Here is a 25,831-nt window from a genome sequence, read left to right as displayed (position 1 = left end):
ATTATAAGGATTGGAGTGTCTGCGTCAAAACCTATCTGCTCTCTAAAGATCTTTGGGACGTTGTTGAAAGTGAACCCCTTGAACAGGAAGGTGCTTGGGATGTTGAGTTTATGGCTTGGAGGGAGAAGAATGCCGAAGCTTTGCATGCAATCCAACTTTCTTGTGGGCCGCGTACTTTTCCTTCTATCCATGACAAAACCACCGCCAAAGCTTCTTGAGATACTTTGGAAGCATAGTTCAACCCAGAAAGACAGAAGTTATGAGTTGTTAATTTCTTATGCTTGCTTCACTATTCCTTTCTTTGTTTTCATATATAAACACTGATAGAGTATAGAAATTGATGTATAAGATATTGCCACTTGTAATTAGATTAGGAGTTTTGTTAGTTAAGGCAGTTAGCCTTGTGGTTGTAAGAGTATAAATATCTCAACCTTGTATTACTTGGTGACTATGAAAATATATCAAGAAAATTCTCTCTCTCTCTAAGTTCTAACTCTCTCTAAGTCTGATGCGTTCTTCTTCCTTACTGCGTAAGATTGATCTTAGTTAACATGGTATCAATCACCATTGTTGCCTGCGCATAATCTTTGATCCTTCTCCTCTATTTCCGCTCGGTTTGAATGTGTCTTCGCACTCTTAAATTTGTCTTCGGTATATCTCTATTTCTCTTATTCTTCTTGAAATTCAGATTTCTAGGGTTTCTTGGGTGGTCATGTTCTTCCTTCGATCATCTTCTCGGCGTACTTGATTCTTGCATATCAACTGTTTGCTATAATTCCTCACTAAGTTTTTCAGCAGTAATTTCCACGGTGAATGCAACGCAACTTCAACTTGTGCAATCTTTGATCATTGCCACCATTTCGACCTCGGTGAATGTCAAATTGGATGACTACAATTACCTCAATTGGCACTTTCAACTACAACTTTTGTTGGAAAACAATGGAATTAAGGGGTTTGTTGATGGCTCACACCCCTGTCCTACTCAACATTCAGTTCCATATGGTGAATCTAGTATAAACTCAGGCTCTAATACTTTTGTTGAAACGGATGAATTTGTGGTCTGGAAAATGCATGATAGGGCTATAATGCAATTGATCACTGCTACTTTATCTCCTATTGCTTTGTCTTGTGCTATTGGTAGTAAGAGCTCTCAGGATATTTGGACTTGTTTGAAAGAACAGTTCTTTACTGTGTCTAAGACTAGTATTTTTCAAATGAATTCCAATCTTCAGACAATTAAGAAAGGCTTTGATTTTGTGTCCCAGTATCTTCATAGAATCAAAGAGGCTAGAGATTACTTATATGTTGCTGGAGTTTATTTTGTTGATGAGGACATAGTTATACTTGCTCTCAATGGTTTACCCGCCCCCCTCCAGGAATTCGCAGTCGTGAGAATATGATATATCTTAAAGAGTTTTGATCTCAATTACTTGCTGAAGAGATCATGGGATATAGTTTGGTACCCCTACTCTCAAACTCCAAGCAAAGATCGAATGGCTGATAAAGGCCCTGGCGGCTTTCAACTTCTTGTCTTTTGTCTTTTTGCCAAACAATTTGGTAACCTAAACACTCTTAACCAAATCAAATTTTCTGCAATGTGTGTGTGTGTAAAATAGTGCTATCAACACATCCATTTTTATTTCTACAGCACCCTCAATTTTCAGCAATTATATCGAATGAACTAAAAAAAATCAATGACAAAAAATTCACAAAGGTGCGTGACATGGAAAAAATAGGTGTGTGAATAGCATTTTCCTATATATATATATGGGTAATTCTCGTTTTACTACCCTAAAGTATCATGGTTTTCAAACTTTCATACATTAAGTTATTTTTATCTCAGTGTCATACCTAAAGTGAGGATTGTGGTATACTTTCATACTTTTATTAGGCTTTTCGTCATAACCTAGGTTAACGCATGACTTGGCGCCCACGTGGACAATGAATGGGCACCGGATGTCACTATGACCCTACGTGGTCGTCACGTCATGCGTTAACAGAGGTTCTAATGGAAAACCTAACATAAGTATGAAAGTGTCCCACAAATCTCACTTTAGGTATGACACTAGGATGAAAAAAAATTAATATAGAAAATTTAAAAAACCACGATACTTCAAGGTAGTAAAGTGAGAAACCCTATATATATAATCAGTATAAATACATACATACAGATATTGCATGGGAGTTACTTATGGATAACCCATGCATGACATGTACTCAAGGTCACGGAATATACTCCCCTTTATCTACAATTTCTACTGTGCCCTTTGCATTCCCTAGTGGGATGTCGCTCAAATTCTGGCAATGAAGGATCTATAAATGTTAGTAATATCTTCCCTTTTCTCTTGCTAATGTAAAATTTGTCAACATTATGTGTGGCATGTACAAATGTCACCTTCCACGAATTCTAGAAGGTAGTTCAAACAAGATGGTCTCCTTAATATTTTTCTTAAATCATATTACAAATGGGTACTACCATAATTGGTCCTATGTCAAAGACACTGTCTACAAGGAGTATTTTGAATGAGGAAGTCGTATTTCTTGGTAGGTATATACATAGAGCATGATCGTTCCATCAAATAACATGGTCTCCTTAATATTTTCTCATACAATTGGGTACCACCATAATTGGTCTTATGTCATAGACACTATCTGCAAGGAGTATTTTGAATGAGGAAGCCGTATTTCTTGATAGGTATACACATAGAGTATGCTCGTTCCATCAATGATTTTTGGATAGATGTTCAAAATCAAGAAAATGAACAAGGCAATAAAAGGAATAGCACAGGCATGTCACATCTCAAAACTCTAACTATGGTTTGATATGTTGAAGTCCTTTTCATATGCTTTGCTCTTTCTTTTTCTTTTTCTTTTTTTCTTTTTTCTTTTTATTTATTTTTTTCAATTATCCATCTCCTTGCTTTTAGTAATTAGTTAGGTGATGTTTAGGTATCATTTTGGATTTTCATATGTAAATATTCAAATTAAAATTTTGAGTAAAGATGCATAAATAAAAAAATTTAATTAAAATTGAAAATTAAGGAAACTAAAATAAATCTAATAACAGCTTAAAATTTTGGACTAATGAGGTTTTGTAAACATAATATTTGATGAATTCTTATTGTTAATACAAATATGCATCGATTGATTAAAGAAATATAATTACATAGTCCATATACAAATGAATGTAACTTCTGAATTTTAGTAATTAATGCGATGATGTGATCACATACTTTTTTTGAGCAAAAAATATTATCCATACAAAGTGGTAGGAAGTGAGCTAAGTCTCATATTGGGCCAGCTATAATAATGTTGTTCAAAATCAAACCTAAGATCTCTTACTTACGAGTAAACATGAATATCATTAGATCGTAGTATGTACTCAATAGCTATCACATACATTTTGTGTTTATAATTTGTCTCATAAAGGAAGAAAATAATGGAACAAAAAACAAGTGAAACATTCCACGCACATAATGCGTTTAAAATATGTAATTCGCGTTATGATGAAAAAGCCTTTCACCCGTGCACAGAGGCTAGCAGTTTCTCTTTTTTTATTCTCATTGGATGAGACATGCACCACCGATCCTGAGCTGCAGACTCTTTTTTTTTTATTATTTTTTTTTTTTTATTTTGAAGGTTTAACAAAACACTTTTGGTATTGTTCACTTATAATGAAAAATCACATTTATACATTTTTCTGGTACTATTAATTATACTTTTAAAAATAACTTTTCATTAAAAATAAAGTTTTTATTTTTTATTTTTCGTTAGTTTTCCTTTTCTTTTTTTGATCAATAGTTAGGTTTCTATGTTGAATGCTTGGTTGCGAGGAACAAGAAACTACTCGGTATAGCCAAAGATTCCAGCCAAATGACTCCGATTGTCATTGCTGCTAAGAAGCACCAATGGGAAATAGTTCGGTACCTCTACTCTGTAACTCCACTCGAAGATCTAAAGCCAGATAAAGGTCCTTGCGGCTCTGAACTTGTTAGCTATTGTCTTCAAGCCAAACAATTTGGTAACGAGACTACTCTTAATCGTGCCTTTTATCAAGCGGGATCCCCATTTTAGCTGGAAAATGGAGATGATGCGCCGAGCCTTCTGATTTCATTTAGTGAGATCGTGCGGCTGGACATTAAAGATGCATTTATTACATTTCATGTTCTTTCTTTTCGTACTTTCCTTGACCATTTTGAACGTTCTGGAGAGTGGGAATTTATTTTTCAAGTTCTGATTCTGGGTTGCAGGTTAATGGGGAAGGCGCGGTAATAATTTCTAATTCGATTTAATTGTACATCTGAACTTGGCTTGTGAATCTGTTCCTCTTTTTTAGCTTCAATTTCTAACCACTGAACATATTTGAATCAGAACTCATTAAGTTTTAATCTTTAATATTTGAAAAAAGAAAAAAAAAAAAGCAAATCGTTGAAACCACTCTCTAGAAATTAGAAATTGAAAGGCAAAAAAAACTCCAAAATCCTTAAATCCATTCTCCAGGTTTCCCAAAATGATCAGGGGGAAAAGATTTGGGTTCGATTGGACTTCGGTTGTCCTGGCTATGCGTCGTTCGCGAGGCACAGATACAGAGCAACGGAGAAAAAGAAAAAAGAAATGTAATAAGTTGTGTTTAGTTGCAACCCCACGATCTCATTAAAAGAGATCGGACGGCTGTCGCATCATCCTTATTTTCTAGCTAAAATGGGATTCCTCACCTTGAAGATCCTCGTACATATATGATAACTGATCTAAATGTACATACGTACAGGTATTGCATGGGATTTACTTGGACGGTGCCCAGGCTTGTCCTGTACTCAAGGCCTTACAAGATGCCCTATGTATGAATATGCTCTTTTGCCCTCTGCATTTCCGAGTGGGACATCGCTCAAATTTTGGCAACGATGGATTTATAAATATTAGTAATATTTTCTCTTTTCTTTTACTACGATCAAATTTGTCAACATTATATGTGGCATGTATAAATGTCACCTTCCACATAAAGGGTTTCATGAGTTGGTTCAAATAAGGTGGTCTTCCTCATAGCTTTCTTGGATCATTTTATAAATGGGTACTACCATAATGGTGTGTTTTCATCCACAAAATCTGTAGTAAAATAAAATTGGTCTTATGTCAAAGACATTATCTACCAGTAGTATTTTGAATGAGGAAGTCGTATTTCTTGGTAGGTATACACTTAAAGCATGCTCTTCCCGTAGCCGATGTTCGTAGAAATGTTCAAAATCAAGAAAATGAACAAGGTGATCAAAGGAATAGCACAGGTATGTTACATCTCAGAAGTCAAACTATGATTTGATATGTTGGTGTCCTTTTCATATGTTCTGCTCCTTTTTTGTTCTTCTTTTTTTTATTGTTCATCCAAAAAATTACCATAGGCAGGCTGCTGCAAGCTTCCAAATCATATGGTGCCTGGGTATTAAGCTGCTCTAGGGTTTCATATAAAATTTCACTACAGTAAATAAGAATTGCATTTTATTTTTCTTTGCTTATGCCTTATATCATCTAATCAGGCTTACAAAGATACTTTGGCAGCAAATTTAATTTTAAATTTGTTTCGCAGACTTGGGTTTATTACAAGGACATCCATCGAGGCTTTCAAAATTTTTGGGTATGTGGACATTAATTAATTTATTTATTTTTCTATAGAAAATGATAAACACACAATTAATTTCTTATCTCACACCTCTGTTGAAATTATGTATGTTGATTTTGTTTGATTTATCGAATCTCATGGCCACAAATTTAGAGAAATTTGTAAGAATCTCAGTTTTCATTTACTTAAATTATCAATTTTGTTTATCTATCGACTCGTTAAAAATGTGGTGCTGAGTTGTAACATTGTTTTGAATGTCAATGTAGGAATCAACCACATACGGGAACTGAAATTGCACCATGTTCGGTCACGTGAAATTTTGGACTGGATAAAAGATTTAAATATTAAAGAAATGACGGCATATCATGGAATAGTTGATACAGTATTACGAGCTGTTCAAAATGGGATTGGTGAGCTCGTTATTACTTTATGCAAAGCCAGACCAGAGTTATTGGACATGAAATTAGGAAGAAACGGAAAGTACATATTTCATCATGCTGATGAATGCCGTCAAGAAAATGTTTATAGCCTTATATACGGGACTGGTAAAAGATATTACCTTGCGACTTTGAAAGATGATTCCGGGAACAGCATGCTACATTATGCAGGGACGTTATCTCCATTAGAAAAGCTTGATGGTATTTCAGGTGCAGCCTTGCAAATGCAGAGAGAAAGGCAATGGTACAAGGTTCGAATTATTTTAAACATTTTTGTAGGCTTACTTACATCTATGATCCCTGAAATTCAATCCGAGTACTTGACCTCACAAAATTCAAATGGAAACTCGGGTTCATGTCCCTCATTGACCAAAATTTTAGACTGAAACTTCAATAATTTAAATAATTTGATTGAAGGACAAAATACTGAATATTAGTGTTAATAATGAAAATTAGTAATTCCTTCTAAAATCATGGAAGGTTTATTTTTAAGTTTTTTTATTATTATTAAGAGGAGAGGGAGAGGTTCAAAACTTTTACAATAATTAACTGGAGAGAGATGTTTCGAACCCAGGATACAAGGATAGACCACTCGAAAAGGTTAACACCAAGTAAGGATTTATAATTTTTTTTTTCCTCAAATTTGAATTGTGTGAATTCTGAGGAAAAAAATAATAATTTAAATATGGGTACGTTTTAAGCATTGGTACATGTTACATGTAATACAGTAGTACATATTTTATGAAAAAATTGGGCATTATAAATATATAAATGGGTTTAAATAAAAGATTAACAAAATTTGAGTAAAAATAAGAGTTTAAAAATATGGGTTATAAAAAGAAATTAAATGCATGGGTACAAATTAAAACTAAAAAGAAAATTTGTATTTAAAAAATAGTTGCAAAAAAAAAAAAAAAAGTAGAAGTTAAAAAGAAAAAAAAATATACAAAATTTAATTACATATATAAATATACCAAACCAAACCCTTCTAACGTTAAATGAATGTATTTGAAAATGATTAAATACTCTTTATTTATAAATTTAAATATGCCAACATGTAAATATTTAATTATTAAAAAAATGATGCGGATATAAAAGTCAAAAGAATCTTCATAAAAAATGGAAGAAAGAAAATTTTTAATCAATGAAATAGAAAAATGAGAAATGTGAACCTAATTTCTCTAATTCAAATTGTGTCACTTTATTGCTTTTCAAAGAGTGATTGGTTTTTCTTGTGGATTACAAGAGAGTGAGAACACTCTTATATGGAAAATACAACATAGGGATACACGGGAGAAACCAAACAACAACCCTAAGATCCTGCCTTAGTTCCGAGAGAAGCAAAAGAAGAATAAAATAAGGAAAGAAGGTAAGGGACAAGACAAGGTATGGAAGATACAAGAGTAGGGTTAAGACCATCACTTTAGCCCATAACTTAACTAAAGTGAGGATGCCAACCCATACTTGAGATCCTTACACAAATCTTTGGAAAGCAAAATATCCACTCCATGAATTAGGGAGTTGACAACATGTCACTAAGAGAACAACCTCAGTCATGCATGAATCCATGAAACTGTGCCCTAGAGTACAAGTGACAACTTCCAATACTCCCCCTCAAGTTGGGTCCAGAAGATTGATGGATCCAAGCTTGGACAGGAGGCGCTGAAACTGATGAGAAGGCAAGGGCTTTGTGAGAACATCAGCAAGTTGATCAGAGCTTCTGGTGTAGTGTGTCCGAATTACTTGAGCTTGCACTTGCTCCCGAATGTAATGACAATCAACTTCAATGTGCTTCGTTCGTTCGTGAAACACTGGGTTGGAAGCTATATGCATTGCAGCTTGGTTGTCGCAGAATAAAGACATAGGAAGAGTTGCAGAAAAACCTAAGTCGCTTAGAAGACCCTTAAGCCAGATTAATTCACAAGCTGTTGAGGCCATTGCACGATACTCAGCTTCGGCACTTGATCTGGCAATGACAGTTTGCTTTTTGCTCTTCCAGGTGACTAGGTTTCCACCCACAAAGGTGCAATAACCACTAGTAGATTTGCGATCAATAGCATTGCCTGCCCAATCTGCATCACAGTATCCCATGATATGAGTGTGATCATTCTTTGTCATGACAATGCCACGTCCCACAGATCCTTTCAAATAACGTAAGATCCTCTTTACAAGATTCAAATGATCAACAGAAGGATTGTGCATGAATTGGCTGACAATGCTAACTGCATGTGAGATATCGGGTCTGGTGATAGTGAGGTAGATTAGCTTACCAACAAGCCTCTGGTATGAACTGATATTGGAGAGAGGAGTTCCGCCCATTGTAAGTTTGAGCTTGCTGTCGAGAGGGGTGGTGGCAGGCTTTGACTCACTCATGTTAGCATCATTGAGGAGATCCATGACATATTTTCGTTGATTGAGAAATAGACCCTTGTGAGAGGATGCCATTTCAATACCAAGAAAATATTTTAACACCCCAAGATCTTTGATCGCAAACTTTTGTTGTAGTGACTGCTTGAGTTTGAAGATCTCAGAAGCATTGTCACCAGTAATTATTAAGTCATCCACATAAATCAGCACAACTAACTTTCCACCAGTTCCAGTACGTACGAACAATGATGAATCTGCTCCACTTCTTTTGAAACCAGCACTGTGAAGAACTGAGCTTAGTTTAGCATACCAAGCACAAAGGGATTGCTTTAGTCCATAAATGGACTTATGCAACTTACACACCAGATTAGGGACCTGACTTTGAGGATGGCCAGGGGGCAATCGCATATAAACTTCTTCTTCGAGATCACCATGAAGAAAGGCGTTCTTCACATCCATTTGATACATATTCCAACCTTTATTGACAGCAACAGACAACAACACCCTTACTGAGTTCATTTTTGCAACTGGCGCGAATGTTTCTTTATAATCCACTTCAAATGTTTGTGTGAATCCTCGAGCCACCAACCTGGCTTTATGCCTCTCGATTGAGCCATCTGCATGAAATTTTATCTTATAGATCCACTTGCATCCCACAGCCTTTTTTCCTTTTGGAAGTTTGGTGATGCTCCAAGTGTTGTGCTGGTCTAGAGCATTGAGTTCATCTCTCATTGCTTCCTGCCACACTGCCTGTTGGTTGGCCTCATGAAAGCTTCGAGGCTCCCTATAACTGGAGATGTTGTTAAGAAAGGCTGCATGCGAGGGGGTCACTTTTTGATATGATACATAACTTGACATTGGATGCTTTGGTTTGTATATATCAAAATCGTGAAACCGGTTGGGAGGCTGCCTATCACGACGGGGATTGCGTCGGGGTGCTGGGATAGAAGGCTCACTCTCGTGCAACTTTTCTGCAACAGTTGGAGGGTTGTCTTGGTTTTCAATGTCTTCATCTTGTATGAACTCATCTGGTTGAGGGTCTTGAAGATCAGTGTCTGTGTTGTCTTGACTGAGACTGATCTCTTCGTGGTGTAACTCCTCAGATTCAATTCTTGGTAATGGAAACAGGTCCAGGGTGCCATCCTCTTGGTCTATGTTTTCACTAGGTTTAAAGAAAGGATTAGTCTCATGGAATCTTACATCTTTAGACACAATCACTTTCCTTAGTTGGGGATTATAGCACTTATATCCCTTTTGAGTGGATGAATAACCAAGAAAGAGACATTTAGCAGCTCTGGGATCCAATTTGTCTCGGTGTTGAGACTGAACATGTACAAAACAGATGCAACCAAACACTTTTAGATGTAAGACATCAATTTTTCTTCCTTTCAGAACCTCTAGAGGGGACTTGTGTTCCAAGACTCTACTAGGTAACCTATTGATGATGTATGCAGCTGCCATAACACCTTGTGACCAAAACCTTTTAGGTACATGCATTTGCAGCATCAGTGCTCTTGTTTTCTCAAGAAGATCTCGATTTTTACGTTCGGCTACCCCATTTTGTTGAGGGGTTCCAACACAACTCGTTTGATGCATGATGCCATGAGCACTTAAATAATGTTTCATGATATGGGACATGTATTCGGTGCCATTGTCAGATCGCAAGGTTTGAATTTGAGATACAAAATGGTTTTTTACAAGGTTATGGAAATCTTTAAATACTTCTATATCCTCACTCTTAGACTTTAGTAAGTACAACCAAGTAACCCGAGAGAAGTCATCCACAAAGATCACAAAAAACTTGTAACCATCAAATGATTCACTAGTTGGTCCCCATACATCGGAATGGACAAGTTCAAAACATTTACTTGTTCTAGAAAGAGAAGATTTTGAGGGTAATCTAGTGTCTTTAGACAAGTGACAGGTTTCACAACTCATATCACTTTTTCCTAAATTTGGAAACAAAGTTGACAAAATGGGAGAGGAAGGATGTGCTAAACGTTGATGCCACAACCAAGCATCACCAGTGGCTTCGAACTTGGTTTGAAGACCTCTGGGATTGCTTTTTGACAGGTAATAGAGACCGTCTAAGTAAAACCCTTCACCAATCGTCCTTTTGGTGACACAATCCTGAAAAATCACATTGTGAGGAGAAAAAAATGGCTAAACAATTCAAGGTATTTGTGATCCTTCCCACAGATAGAAGTTTAAATGGAAAGGAAGGGACATACAAAGCTACAGACTCGACTTCATCTGACATCAACTTAATTTTTTCTTTTCCTAAAACCTTTACTTGGTTTCCATCTGCTATTGAGACTTGAGACGGTTTTGTCAATCTTTCAAATTTTTTGGAATTAGACACAAGGTTGGTCATATGATCTGTAGCACCCGAATCTATAACCCAAAAATCATGCAACATATTTAACTTTAGTGCAGTTTTAAAGGCTTTCATAATACCTGGCATGTCTTCTTGGGACACAGGATTTGTGTCTGTCAAAAAACCTGTGAACTTGCCAAGCATTGTTGTTGATGTTCCTTCTTCCATGCCCTTGGTACTGTCTCTTTGATCACCTCCTTTCTTGACTTGTAGAAATGACAGAAACTCATTCATGAGTTCTGTCGGATTAGCTATGAAATTCTTGAATGCATCTGTCTTGGTGGAGTAGGAGGTGGATGCAGAATTAGCCCGATGTGGGGTACGATTCACCCTTGGTACATTCTTCATGAAGTCTGGCTTTAATTCTGGATGTAAAATCCAGCATGTGTCCCTAACATGACCTGTGTTATTGCAGTGTTGACACTTTAGGTGAGGGTGCTTTCCTTTGTACCTTCTTTCGTTAGTCACATATGCCCTAGACTCCGGGACATTTGGCATAATACTTATGTTCATGACTTTCCTCCTTACTTCCTCACGTTGAATCGTTGCACACACGCTTGGAAAGGAAGGTAGTTCTGTGTTCATGAGTATGTGACATCTCAGATCTTCATATGTTGAGTCAAGACTGGACAAGAGTTGGAAGATCTTGTCTTCTTCTGCCCTCTTTCGTAGCAACGCTACATCTGTCGTATGAGGTCGATAGGTTTCCAACTCGTTCCACATGGTCTTCATACTTCCCAAGAGTTGTACGAATGGCTTCCCATCTTGTTGTAAATCGGAGATGTCTTTCTTTAACTGGAAGACTCGAGCAGCATTATTTTGACTGCCATACATCTCCCTGACTGCTTCCCATAGTTGATAAGACGATTCTGAGTAGCTGAAAATTTCAGCTAATTTTCTCTCCATGGAATTTAAGAGCCATGACATCACAAGTTGATCTTTGCTTAGCCAAGATTCATAGTTTGACGAGGAAGCATCAGGAACTTTGATGCTACCATTTATGAACCCTAACTTGGACCTACCACCCAGCGCCAGTGACACTGCTCTAGACCATGGCAAGTAATTGAACTCATTCAATACGACTGAGCTTAACCTTTGATTTGGGCTGACATCCACTTCATGCATATTTACGGAGGAAACTTCCAGGGAGCTATCCGCCGTTGAAGCAGCCGGATTTTCTTGCGACATTTTTGAGATTGAAGGATTTTAGAAAGCAGTGTAGCAGGAGCAGGTTAGAGAACCTGCTCTGATACCATATTGCTTTTCAAAGAGTGATTGGTTTTTCTTGTGGATTACAAGAGAGTGAGAACACTCATATATGGAAAATACAACATAGGGATACACGGGAGAAACCAAACAACAACCCTAAGATCCTGCCCTAGTTCCGACAGAAGCAAAAGAAGAATAAAATAAGGAAAGAAGGTAAGGGACAAAACAAGGTATGGAAGATACAAGAGTAGGGTTAAGACCATCACTTTAGCCCATAACTTAGCTAAAGTGAGGATGCCAACCCATACTTGAGATCCTTACACAAATCTTTGGAAAGCAAAATATCCACTCCATGAATTAAGGAGTTGACAACATGTCACTAAGAGAACAACCTCAGCCATGCATGAATCCATGAAACCGTTCCCTAGAGTACAAGTGACAACTTATGGCAGAGGAATATTCGATAGGAAAGTCAAACGTTGGATATGAATTCTTGATAGTGTATGCAATATGTTGTGTAACTGTAGTAATGAAATGTTTGTCACTTCTAAGAAAGCTTGTATGCACTGGACACACTATGTAAGAGGTTACTTCCTAACTTCCAATAATAAAAACGCCTTTGTTCACTTTTTTTATGGTCGAACTATAGTGACTGAACACAACAGCCCAAATGATTGGGCCTTTTATTGTCTCAAGCCCAATTTGTTTGGATCTTGAGAATTTAAATAAAGATTAGTTATTAATTTTATCTTTAATTCTTTTGATTGTTCTTCTTACCATGAGAAGATTAGTCTGGAGAGGTCATAGACAACAGTTCAGTTCTTACTGGTGGTTGTATTGTGAGTGTAAGGAATGTGAGTCTCGCTACTTTAATGAGGGCATTCTCATTACTTGTGGGAAAAGGTCCCGTGTTAGCCCCAAAATTTTCAAAATTGTTTTTGGCTTAACAACAACAATTAACATTCTCATAGTGGTTTAAGTTGAAATGTAATTTCTAATTCTATGTTAAACTAAATTTTAATTACGAATTGGAATATCTGTAAAATGATTTAGTTTTTTTTTTTTTATTATTATTTTTTTTTTTTTTACGGTGTAAAATGATTTAGTTAAAAATTGGAATACATAGAGAATTTACAATCCAAAGTTTTATGAAATTAACCATGAACTTAATAGAGTAATGAGGTGTTGAAATGCCCAAAATAACCCGAACATAATTCATGCTTATTTTGAATGGAAAAGTCAAAGGAATTGAGGTGAGATGACAAATTAATAATTTCAGAAAGTTGATATAACAAACTATTTAAAATATTAGTTCATATAATAAATTTAAAATGTTATATAAATTCATATGCCATTTATTAAAAATAAATAAATAAAAATAAAAAAACTCCTAACTTAATATATCAAATGAAGCATTCTTTTTTACCTTTATAATTATTGAAAGAACCCGATCACCTAATATCACTACGATGTATAAGTTTTTGTTGAATGAAATGCAGGAGGTAGAGAGTATTGTGGTTCCACTATCCGGAGCCTCATCTTTTAACAAAGATGGTTTGACACCCCCTCAATTATTTACCAAGGAACACAAGGAATTGCTCGAGGATGCAGAAAAGTGGATGAGAAGTGCAGCAAAATCTTCTACAGTTGTCAATGGCCTCGTTATTCCAATCATGTTTGCTACAGTATATACTGTTTCTAGCGGAAACAACCAAGTGACAGGGATTCCCATATTCTTAAATGGAAAGGTATTTATGGTTTTTATAGGGTTGAATGCTATTTCGCTCTGTACTTCCACAACTTCAACATCAATTTTTTGGCATCCTTATATCGCGTTATGCTGAAGATGATTTCCTCAAATCCCTATTCACAAAAATGATACTAGGCCTTTCTACACTCTTGATCTCCATCGCCACCATGATGGTTGCCCTTTCTTCTGCCCTATTCATCATGTTTCCGGGTAAATCATGGTTTACTTATCCATTCATTTTCCTTGCTACTATACCCGTCACTTTATTTATTTGGATGCAAGTTCCCCAACATTTGTATCGTCTGTAGCTTGGATGTCGTCTACAACACCATCAAAAGATGGTTTATCCTCTACGGAATCATTAACCACCTCTGATTCATTAGAGGAGGCAGCCTTTCGCTTCTGCACAGATGCAGGGGGATGTACCGGAATATTTTTCTCATTAGCATTACTTTTCTTAGATGATCTTGCAGCCTCCTTACTTTTTCTTGCCTTCTTCATAGCTAGAATTAATTAAGAAAAGTAAAGAGAAAACAACTCCGGCTTCCTATTAGAGAAGCATTTTTGTGGAAGAACATACAAGGTATCATTTTCTGGTGTTCTGCTAACAAATAAAAGGTATAATATAACTGGAAACTTGAAAGGAACCTATTACACTTAATCATGCGTCGACGTAGAAATTTTGTCAGCAAGTAAAATGTTCATGTATGTATAAACAACAACAATAACCAAGCTTTATCTCACAAAGTGAGGTCGGGTGTATGAATCCTAGAATGTCAGTGCGCTTTGTCACACTGCTACAAGTATAACACAATCAATTAGCAGACTGCTCAGCTTTGTAATTCCTAAATTGTTGCCCTTTCAAATGATTTCTTGTTTAAGAAAAACCAGTTAACACATTAATTTGGTAACCTATTTTCTACGGTTCCATTTCCACAAGAATTTCAAAATTTTGAACTTGTTCTAACACAACCAGAAAGCAGATGAACATTTTGAACTTTTTCAGAAACCTAAAAGCCCCAAATGGACAGAAACAGAGAAACCCAGAACCCCAAATTCGACAGAAACCCTAAACCCCCAAATTGACAGAAAGCAACAAGTGCAGAGCAGAAGATGATAAACAAATCAAACGAAGTAAAAATTGAAGAATCCAATCGACTGGTATGAAAGAAAATTGAACAGAGCAAATGGGTTTCGTACCTGATTCTCCTCCAGTAACGACGTTCCTGGAAATAGAATTCCGCGCGCTCTGTGTTGAACAACAAAAATATACAACATAAAAAAATAGTCCATACAAATTGGGTCAAACTACGAGGCAAAGCAAAAATGTAATCCAGCCCAACAAATGAGGATGGGCTTTGCATACAAATCAACATCCATAAATAAAATAAAAAGAAAAAGAAAAGAAAATATGTATTTTTTCCTACAAAAGGGGAAGTAACATGCAATAGGGTCTCCTATTTTTCCGCAAGGCGTGGAAAAACTGCACAGTTGGTGGGAGAGGTGAAGAGAAAGTGGCAGGAGGTCATGGCCTCCATCTCCCCCCACGTAACAAACTCTAGAGCCTTCCTAGGATGCCTATAAATAGTAATCAGCTGCAGCAAGAGAGAAACACAGAAAAAGAGAGGGGATACTCTGCAGAAAATAAGAGAAACTTTGAGAGAAAATACCAAAAGCAACGAAGTGCTGCCGGAAAAGTGAACAAGGAGTTCAACCATTCGTGCTTTCGAATCAAGATCCAAAGAAGAACATTCATCACCAGGTATGAAACAAGTTCTATTAAATTATTTATTTCTCTTGTTCGATGTTGTGTTGCAGACAAAAAATGAAAAAAAAAAAAAAAAAGGGTGTAATCAACTACCTAGAGTCTGTAATCTTCAATTTATACAAGAAAATTGCAACGTTTAAAAGAAAATTGAAGAAAAGGATCTAGACTCCCCACTGACAGCAGCAGAAATAATCTCCAAAATCCCATGAATTTCTTCGAGGTGGCGTAAACCACCCCATGAAGTTCCGATCAAATCTAAAGAGATCCGTGTTCGACGTCCATGCCAAGAAAGAAAGGAGCAATCAATGTCACAGAAAGCAATGGATTTGGATAAAGAAAGACCAAGTTTCGTTCAACCCCAAATATTGACAGCAACATGTTCTTCATTCAATCACCAACGGTGCAGAAGCTTGTTGGCAAAAGTAAAACAATATGCTCCAAGAAGGTGGTACACTAATGATGTCCTAGACTTTAAAGATCACTCCAGAGAAGGAGAAGGAAGAAAAGTTTTCTAGATAACATGAATGTCATTCACGTGGTTATCATGTTGGATAAAGTTAAGAGACAAAGGATCATTCTAATTCACATCTGTCAAAAAGTAAAGCTAAGGTAGCAGACACAGGAAGCCAAGTCTTATATGCAAGGTCATTCTTTGCGGTCCAATGAGAGAATAGGTGCATGTGTTAATGAGAAATCAAAACCACAAAAGATTTTGGGAAAAGCAACGCTTTGTACAAGCGTTAATGAGAAAGGATGGCAAGCATCGAAGACAAAACATGAATGGGAACACAAAAAAGGTGTCCAAATGCCCACTGTCAAGACCAGCCAAATAATTCCCTATGTGGAAACAGAAATGCCAGAGAGTGATAATTACACACTAATACATCAAAACCCATTCAAAATACGGCAGATACTATGAGTGCGTCATTACAAGTTTCAGAGTGCAATTCTCACCTTTGGAGCCATGGATCAACACTTGTTTTCAACGAACCCAATGCTGCAAAATAGTTTGTCCAGCAACCATGTCAAAAACCAAGTCAAACAGATACCGAAAAGCTACTCGTGATAAACAAAAAGCTAAATGAATTTAGACTACGGAAGCTACCAACATCAAATTAGGCTTATCATCTACCATTACACAAAAAGAAGGGTTTTTTTCAACCCAATCAAGCTCATTACCTAAGGGACACAGCAACAACCAAATCGAAGAGATACTGTTGCCAGTGACGCCTGCACGAAATAATTAAACCAATTAGTTGCAGTTCAGAGTTTCAACCCACTCCGAATCAAACCTGGAACATAGAAAACGAAAATGGGGTGACCTGCTGGTTATTTTCTCCTCCTTTCACTTCGAATTTTTGGTCCACAGAAGGAGCACAAGCAAGGTGGTGCAGCAGAAAGAAAAGAGAGCTCGTGACCTGTATAAAAAAAAGCCTCTACGGTTTAAAGGGAAAAGAAGATAAATTGGAACAATTCAAAAGAGTTTGAACTCCACCAATCTTACCCATCTACATTTGGAATTCAACGGCTAAAAAAAACCCAAAAGGAATTTCAAATACATTGCGAAATCAACGGGAGCCCAAGTATTGCGGAGCTGCCTTTTGCTTCTGGTGGAAGAACACCGTGTATTACAACCAAGAAAAAAGAGGATTTTTTAAGCCATCTCGCAAGGGGAGGAGGGGTGAATAAAATCTGCACCTCTCACATGGAGATTGCTCACGTGGAGAAGAAGAGGGGTTAGAAGCCTTAAAGTCACATAAAAAAAAAAAAAAAAAAAAAAAAAAGAGTAAAGCTTGCTGTCAGAAGACTTGGGTCAAATTGGTTCAAAGTCCCATGTTTAAATGGGGTTGAGAGCAGCTCCAGCGGGAGGAGTTGCTGGAGGGACGGGCTGAGGAACAGTGGGCTATTGCCCGAGGGAGGAAGTCCAGCGGGAGCTGGTGATGGAGCTGGAGTAGGCCCGAGCAAGCGGGCCGTGGATTCGTGCTGGCCCGAGTGCCTGATGGCCATCTGACGTCAGGGAGACGTCAGCTGCGCTTTTTTTATTTTTTCTGTCAAGCGCGCGTGGGCGCACGTAATCCGACATAAAATCAGAAATTGGGGCCCGCAACGCACTCAAAAATCTTGCCATTGGGGAGCCACGTGGCTTCCCCATGACCGTTGGATTACAATGGATATAAATTTAGGGTCGTTGGATTAACAACGGGAAAAAAAAATAAAAAAACTTCATTTCATACTAGCCGTTAGATCTGAGATCAAGGGTCCACGTTATTAGACTTAAAAAAAAACAGTTAAAAAAATCAGAAATGTTACCGTTGTGTCACGTGGCACAATCTGGAGTGTTGGAATTCAAATTGGTTTAAATCCAACTGTATAGATTAATTAGGTGAATAAAAATTTTACAAAAACGTAAAAAAATATTAAAAATCCGAAAAAAAAAATTTTAAATTTAAAAAAAAAATTGATTTTACTTTTATATAAATACATTCTCATTATCTTCTACCTTATACCATAATTTCATATCTTCTTAAAGTTTCAATCCAATTTCATATATTGTCAAGTTTGAATCCAATTTCATAGTTTTATATACTTACTTTTCTATAAATTCAACATATATTGTCAAGTTTGAATTCAATTTCATACTTTTATAAATTTACTTTTCTATAAATCTAATTTCATATATTGTCAAGTTTCAATCCAATTTCATACCAATCTTTCTCTCAAGGACATTGTAAGAAGGAAACAAAAACTATGAATAATGATAGAGATTTAGGTGAATAAGGAAGCAGAAACTATGAATAATGATAGAGATCTTGAAAAAATTGGTGTGAGATTTATGAGGATGGATGGTGGATTATATGGAGGATTTAGAAAGGATTAGATTGTAGATAATGTCACGTGGCATGCTGTCATTCGTTAAAAATCAGGTGGAAATCTATCCTCAAAGATTGTAAACAGATTGTGACACGTGGTGCGACGTGATTGGTTAAAAATTTTATCGGAAATCCATCACCAATAATTGTCTTTTCAAATAATGACATGTGGCGCAACGGGAACGATTAAAAATCTTATTCGAAATTACGAATAAAATTATTTTGAATTATTTTATAAATAAAAAAATATTAATATTTTATTGCTATTGTCTTTTGGGATAATGACATGTGGTACAACGAGAACGATTAAAAATCTTATCCGAAATTACAAATAAAATTATTTTGTATTATTTTATAAATAAATAAAAATATTAATATTTTATTACCAATTGTCAGGGCTATTGAGTGCATGGGTGGAGATGCAAAAAGCGATTACTGTTCATTAAGGACAGTTACTATTCATTAGATGGATAGAATAGTGGATTGCCATAGGGACAATGGAACACGCTGGAACTGCTTTGAAAGTTCAAAAGGAAAAAAAAATTAAATATATATATATAAAGAAAAAGGGAAGAAATAAGAAGTTTGCTGTAAACAAAGTTCTCAAATGAATTGGGAATGTCACTTGTGTGGGACCCTCAAAGAAAATGCATCAGAAGAAGGAATGTTGATCAACCTTTCCCAAACCGTGTGGGATGAGTCTCACCACATGAAAAAAACTCTTAAAAATGCCCATCACTAAATCAACAGGCATGATCACTCACCTGTGCCCAATTACAAGCGTGCCAGAGGAAGGTGTAGACAAAAAGTATGGAAAATTAAATCCCACCATAGAAAACGGCTCTACAAAGAGAGGCTCAATACATTGAGCCAAACTCACTTTTTCAAGTTTGATTGATTATTTATAAATAAATAAAAATATCCATCAAATTTTATTTAACGACATGAATCCACGTCAAGATTCACAAGGCATGAAGCCACGTCAAGATTCACAAGGCATGAAGCCATATCAAAAATCAATGGCATGAAGCCGCATCAAATTTCAAATAGCACGAAGCCGCTACAAATGGCACAAAGCCATATCAAAAGGCATGAAGCCGCAACAAAATCTCAAATGGCATGAAGCTATATCAAGTATCAAAGGGCACGAAACCGTAACAAGACTTAAATGGCACGAAGCTGCATACCGCTCCAATGGCTTAAAGTCCTCGCCCGCATGAGCTAAAACTGCACAAGGCATCAAATCCAAACAAGTACCAAATACCAAGGAACTACGAGTGACTTGATCCCTCAACAAAGGTACATAGGTAATCTAGGGCTCTACCTAGATGCAATCACAAAATCAAATAAACACCCAAATCCCAAGTTACGATTTATTCATATTAGAATCAAAGGGTATTCCTTTCCCAAATGAAGGGTTGTAATTAATAGGCGCGTAGCCTAGAATGGGTCGAACTCAAATTAATAAAACCCTCTTCGAAAAAATGAACGAGGGTGAAATTGTGTCGAGTAAATTATTTGTTTACATATTGTGTACAATTTTTGCTCAACACTGTGTTCAAGGTGAGGACCAAGACATAACTTTTTGGACTAGATCAAAACTTTGTGTTTTGGTGTGGGGTAAAAGTAAATGTAAAAATATGCAAGTGTTTGACCATAAAATACAGAAAGTGCTAGAGAGACTAAGTGCTTGTTTGGTATCATATTTGAAAGTTTTTATCATTTCTCAAAACATTTCTTTAAAACTCAAAAACTTGTTTGGTATGAGATTTAAAAATTTTAAATCTTACAACTTAAACTGGACAAACAGACCCAAAAAGAGGAGGTCAAAAGAGAAAAAGGAGAGTGGAGAAAAGAAAGTAAGACATGATTGGAGGAAAGAGAAAGAAGAGAGAGGATCGGAGGAGATAGAGAGGAAGACGAGCGAGAAAGAATTGAGAGAATGAAGAGAGCGGATTGGAGGAGAGACGAAAAATGTACCAAAAAAGAGAAGGGGGAGATAGAAAGAAGAAAAGAGAGAGATAGATTTGGAGTGAGAGGGGAGGAGGGAGAGAAAAGAAATGAGTGAGTTTAAGTTTAAAAACTCTAAAATCTCACTTTTTGTTTTTTTAGAAAATAGACTATATTTTTGAGTTAGTCTTGAATTCAGTTTTTTTAAATAGTTCTACCAAGCAAGTTTCTAAGGTCTAAAATGTGAAAATTGTTTTTGAGTTTAAAAAGTTAGATTCAAGTAGAGTACCAAACAGATCCTAAATTTTTAGACAATTTTTTTTTTGTTGATTAACAGATGTGGTGGTTGATGGTTTGACTCCTGTTTTAATGATTTAAAAAATAGTCCAATTATCAACCGCCACATAATATGATCTAGAAAACATAATCTAAATATTCAATCTCTCTAGCATCACAAAAAAAAAAAACACAAGATCCTTGGAGGAAATGAATCCCTTGTTTTCGATGTTTTTGGAAGGGTAGTGCCCACTTGAGCAAATTATAATTTTTTTGTTAATCAAAATGGTTCCTCAGGTTAGCATAACTAACTTTGATTCAAGAGATTTGAAAGCAATAGAAGTGGTCATGAGTTTGTCCACCGTCAATCATTTTGATCATTCTATGAAAAATCTCCATTAAATAAGGATAAAATGACAACAATACCCTCATTTTTTGTCTAATTATTTTGGCCCATTTTTATTATTGAGCGTATTTTTGTCATTTTAGTAGACTTACTTGATATTGCTGCTTTGATCCTTAAATTAATTTGTATGCAAAGTATGGCTTCTAACTCCTAGCTAGGCTTACTTGATATTGCTCATTTGATCCCTAGATTAATTTGTAGGTAAAGTCTGGCTTCTAAATTGCCAGGTCCCAACTAGGCTTTCTTGATACTGTTGCTTTGATCCTTAAATTAATTTGTACGCAAAGTATGGCTTCTAACTCCGGCTTACTTGATACTGCTCATTTGGTCCCTAGATTAATTTGTAGGCAAAGTCTGGCTTCTAGATTCGCAGGTCCCGGCTAAGCTTACTTGATACTACTGCTTTGATTCTTAAATTAATTTGTACGCCAAGTATAGCTTCTAACTCACAGCTAGGCTTACTTGATACTGCTCATTTGATCCTTAGATTAATTTGTAGGCAAAGTATGGCGTCTAAATTCCCAGGTCCCAGCTAGGCTTTCTTGATACTGCTGCTTGGATCCTTAAATTAATTTGTACGCAAAGGATGGCTTCTAACTCCTGCTTACTTGATACTGCTCATTTGATCCCTAGATTAATTTGTAGGCAAAGTTTGGCTTCTAAATTCCCAGGTCCCAGCTAAGCTTACTTGATACTGCTACTTTGATCCTTAAATTAATTTGTACGCCAAGTATGGCTTCTAACTCCCAACTAAGCTTACTTGATACTGCTCATTTGATCCTTAGATTAATTTGTATGCAAAGTATGGCTTCTAAATTTCCAGGTCCTCGCTAGGCTTACTTGATACTGTTGCTTTGATCCTTAAATTAATTTGTACGCCAAGTATAGCTTCTAACTCTAGCTTACTTGATACTGCTCATTTGATCCCTAGATTAATTTGTAGGCAAAGTCTGGCTTCTAAATTCCCAGGTCCCAGCTAAGCTTACTTGATACTGCTGCTTTGATCCTTAAATTAATTTGTACACCAAGTATGGCTTCTAACTCCCAGCTAGGCTTACTTGATACTGCTCATTTGATCCTTAGATTAATTTGTAGGCAAAGCATGGCTTCTAAATTTCCAGGTCCTCACTAGGCTTACTTGATATTGTTGCTTTGATCCTTAAATTAATTTGTACGCCAAGTATGGCTTCTAACTCCTAGCTAGGCTTTCTTGATATTGCTGCTTTAATCCTTAAATTAATTTGTATGCAAAGTATGGCTTCTAACTCTCAGCTAGGCTTACTTGATACTGTTCATTTGATCTTTAAATTAAAGTTAGAGTTAATTACAAAAAACTACCTCAAGTATGGGTCAAATGACACTTTCATACCTCATCTTTTAAAATTGACAATGTCATACCTCATCTTACGAATTTGTGTCAATGTTATACCTTCCGTTAGGTTGGCCGTTTATTTCTCAGTTAAATGCTGACGTGGCTTGATCCGGGACCCATTTTTATTAAAAAATTAATAAAAAAATTATTTAAAAAAAAATCATTTAATATTATTTAAATATTAAAATAATAAAGAAAAATTATTTAAAAAAAAAAAAAAAAAAACCAGCGTCAATTCGTCCCTTCCCCCCCTCTCTCCCTTCTCCCCATCTTTATCTTCTTCCCCTTTCTGCAACTACAACCCAGAAAAACAGAAGAGAAAAAAAAAAAAAAAAACCAATTTGTTTTCCTTGCTCCTCACCCCCTCTTCTCCCCACACCCACGCACCCAACATCCCCACCTTCGCACCCCACCCTCTGCACCCAACCTCGCACCCACTACCTACAACCCCAAAAAAAAAAAAAAAAAAACCCAGAAAAAAAAATCCATTCTCCTGGGCGAGGAGAAAATAGGCGGCCGGGGCGCGAGGGGGGGGGGAGGGGGGTGGGGGAATGGGTGTGGAGGGGAATGGGTGTGGAGGGGAGAGGGTGGGTGTGAGGGGGGCGAACTGGGTTGCTGCTGTTTGCTTTTTTTTTTTTTTTTTTTTTTTTCTTCTTCTTCTCTCTTCTTCTTTATCCCTCTTCTTCCCTTTTCTTCTTCTTCTTCTTCTTCTGCAGGGGGACGAACTGGGTTTTTTTTTTTTTTTTTTTTTCTTCTCTCTTCTTCTTCTTCCCTCTTCTTCCCTCTTCTTCAGGGGGACGAACTAGGTTTTTTTTTTTTCTTCTCTCTTCTTCTGCTTCCCTCTTCTTCTTCTTCTTCTTCTGCGGGTTAGGTTGGGCGGGGGGTGGGGTTGGGTGGGAGGGGACGGGTTTGCTGCTGTTTTTTTTTTTCCTTCTCTCTTCTTCTTCTTCCCTCTTCTTCCCTCTTCTTCCATCTTCTTCTGCAAGGGACGAACTGGATTTCCCATTGGTTTTTTTTTTTTTTTTTTTTTTGTGTTTCCTTCTTCTTCCTCCTCCTTTCTAGGTTGCAGGGGGTTGCGTTTGTGGTGGGGGGACGGGGGATGAACTGGGTTTGGTTTGGTTTGGGTTTTTTTTTTTTTTTTTTTTTTCTCTTCTTCTTCTTCTTCTTTCTCCTTCTTCTTTTCTGGGTTGCAGGAAGATGATGGGGAAGAGAGAGGGGGGAGATGCACGAAAGGAGAGGGAAGATGATGTTTTTTTATGTACTTTTTTTTATTATTTTAATATTTAAATAATATTAAATGATTTTTTTTGTTTTTAATAATTTTTTTATTAATTTTTTAATAAATTTTTTATTAATTTTTTAATAATTTTTTTATTAATTTTTTTAATAAAAATGGGTCCCGGATCAAGCCACGTCAGCATTTAACTGAGAAATAAACGGCCAAGCTAACGGAAGGTATAACATTGACACAAATTCGTAAGATGAGGTATGACATTGTCAATTTTAAAAGATGAGGTATGAAAGTGTCATTTGACCCATACTTGAGGTAGTTTTTTGTAATTAACCCTTAAAGTTATATGAAAAATATGATGAGTGTAACATTACTAATTAATAAAAATGATTAAGTATCATAACATGTCAACTTGCTATTATTAAAAAAATGGCAATAACATATTCTTCCTTGCAAAAGACAAAGTTTTTTTTTTTTTTTTTTTTTTTAATTTTTACTACTTTGATTAATATTGTCAAGTATTTCTAAATTTGTCGATCCATAAGTGTACATCAATCAAATATAGGAACTATTATTAACACTCCAAATTATCATCTTCTCACAAATGTATTTTTTTTTCTTCTAATTATAAAGTACTATGGTCTAGTGCCTAGTAGTGTTCCTCCTCACTTGTAAGTGAGAGGTCTTAGGTTCGATTCTCACTAAATGCAAGTTTGAACAATATTATTGCTAGCTCATTGTGAGGCTAAGCCCATCCCCTCCCCCTTAGTGAGAATATCGTTTGTTCAAAAAAAAAAAAAAATATAATTGGAATGCAAAATAAGATTTTTGGAGTACCAATAACAATACTCTAAAATAAAGGACAACTTCGTAATAAAAACATTTTAAAATTGCTAGGTGGCTAGTCACTGTCCCGATTAATGCGTATGTGTTTGAAAATTAAGAAAAGGCACTTAGACCGCCTAGGCACCCTCCTAGCCCGCCTAGACCTGCCTAGGTGTCGACTCACTTAGAAAAAAAAAAATAGATAATTTTCATTTTGCATTTTATTTTTTTGATAAATTGTGAGAGACTTGTTAAATACTTAAATGAAATGAACACACACACAGACACACATTATATGCTTGTTTCCTAGGTTTTCATTATGTTCTCATAATTCATAATGTATATGTCATTCTATTTTGTAGTTTATGATACAATTATATATATTTTAAGCATAAACAGATACTTATTTACAGGAAATATAATAAATTTACTTAATTCCGCCTAGTTCGCCTAGGCGTTAGGCCCTGCCTAGCTGTCTAGGCGCTAGGCCCCATCCTGCCGTTCGACTAGCACCTAACGTCTTTTATAACCTTAATTAAAAAGGAGCAAATTATCAGTTTATCAACATAATATGATATCTTGTCGTTGACTATTAGTATATTTATATATGTGTAGTAGCACCAATGTTATAGATCATCAATTCAAGCTGAAGCATTTTCTGAAGGCTTCCGCATTTCAATTGTCAGTAGTTAATTCCTTATACTCGGTTCACTATTTCTTTCTTTATTTTCTCACACACATACATGATCGTGACCTAACTAATAAAATCTGGTTTGGAAAAATTGACAGATTTAGAAGCATGGCGGCTGCGTCTAGTACTACAATTGTTCCTCAAATCCTCGACGGAGAACATGATTATACGGATTGGAGTATCCGCGTTAAAACCTATCTGCTCTCTAAAGATCTTTGGGACGCTGTTGAAAGTGAACCCCCTGAAACGGAGGGCGTTGGGGACTTTAAGTTTAAGAGGAAGAATAATGCCAAAGCTTTGCATGCAATCCAACTTTCTTGCGGGCCGCGTACTTTTCCTTCTATCCGTGACAAAACCACCGCCAAAGCTGCTTGGGATACTTTGAAAGCACTGTTCAACCCTGAAAAACGCAAGTTGTGAGTTGTTAATTTCTTATACTTGCTTCACTATTTCTTTCTTTGTTTTCATATATAAACACATGATCATGATACCGATAATAAAATCTCCTTTGGATAAATTGGCAGATTGAACATACAAGACCCAGGTATCCATCATCAAAATCAAAATATTAAATGTATATGAAAGGTTCTCCTGGTTTCCTCATATGTAAGGAATGCATGTTCACTCATTTTTAATGAATTATTAAGGATGGAACCATGATGAATGAATGGACGTGTTTTCAAGGTTTTAT

At 36.2% G+C, this 25,831-nt stretch overlaps 1 protein-coding gene and 1 long non-coding RNA gene across 2 annotated transcripts in view; one reads left to right on the top strand and one right to left on the bottom strand.

The window, feature by feature from the left end:
* LOC137709289 (uncharacterized) overlaps positions 1–25,831 on the top strand; it is a 69,165-nt gene that overhangs the window by 21,078 nt on the left and 22,256 nt on the right. The window lies entirely within an intron of this gene.
* Positions 16,469–17,209, bottom strand: LOC137749479 (uncharacterized). The gene is made up of 4 exons (XR_011070216.1): positions 17,024–17,209; positions 16,842–16,937; positions 16,699–16,749; positions 16,469–16,516 (listed from the first exon to the last, which is right to left on the bottom strand). It is a non-coding gene; the product is annotated as an uncharacterized lncRNA (long non-coding RNA).

Source organism: Pyrus communis, chromosome 11 (genome assembly GCF_963583255.1).
Source record: "Pyrus communis chromosome 11, drPyrComm1.1, whole genome shotgun sequence".
Classification (NCBI taxonomy): domain Eukaryota; kingdom Viridiplantae; phylum Streptophyta; class Magnoliopsida; order Rosales; family Rosaceae; genus Pyrus; species Pyrus communis.
Note: the sequence above shows the minus strand (reverse complement) of the source record. Positions and strands in the feature narration are given on the sequence as shown.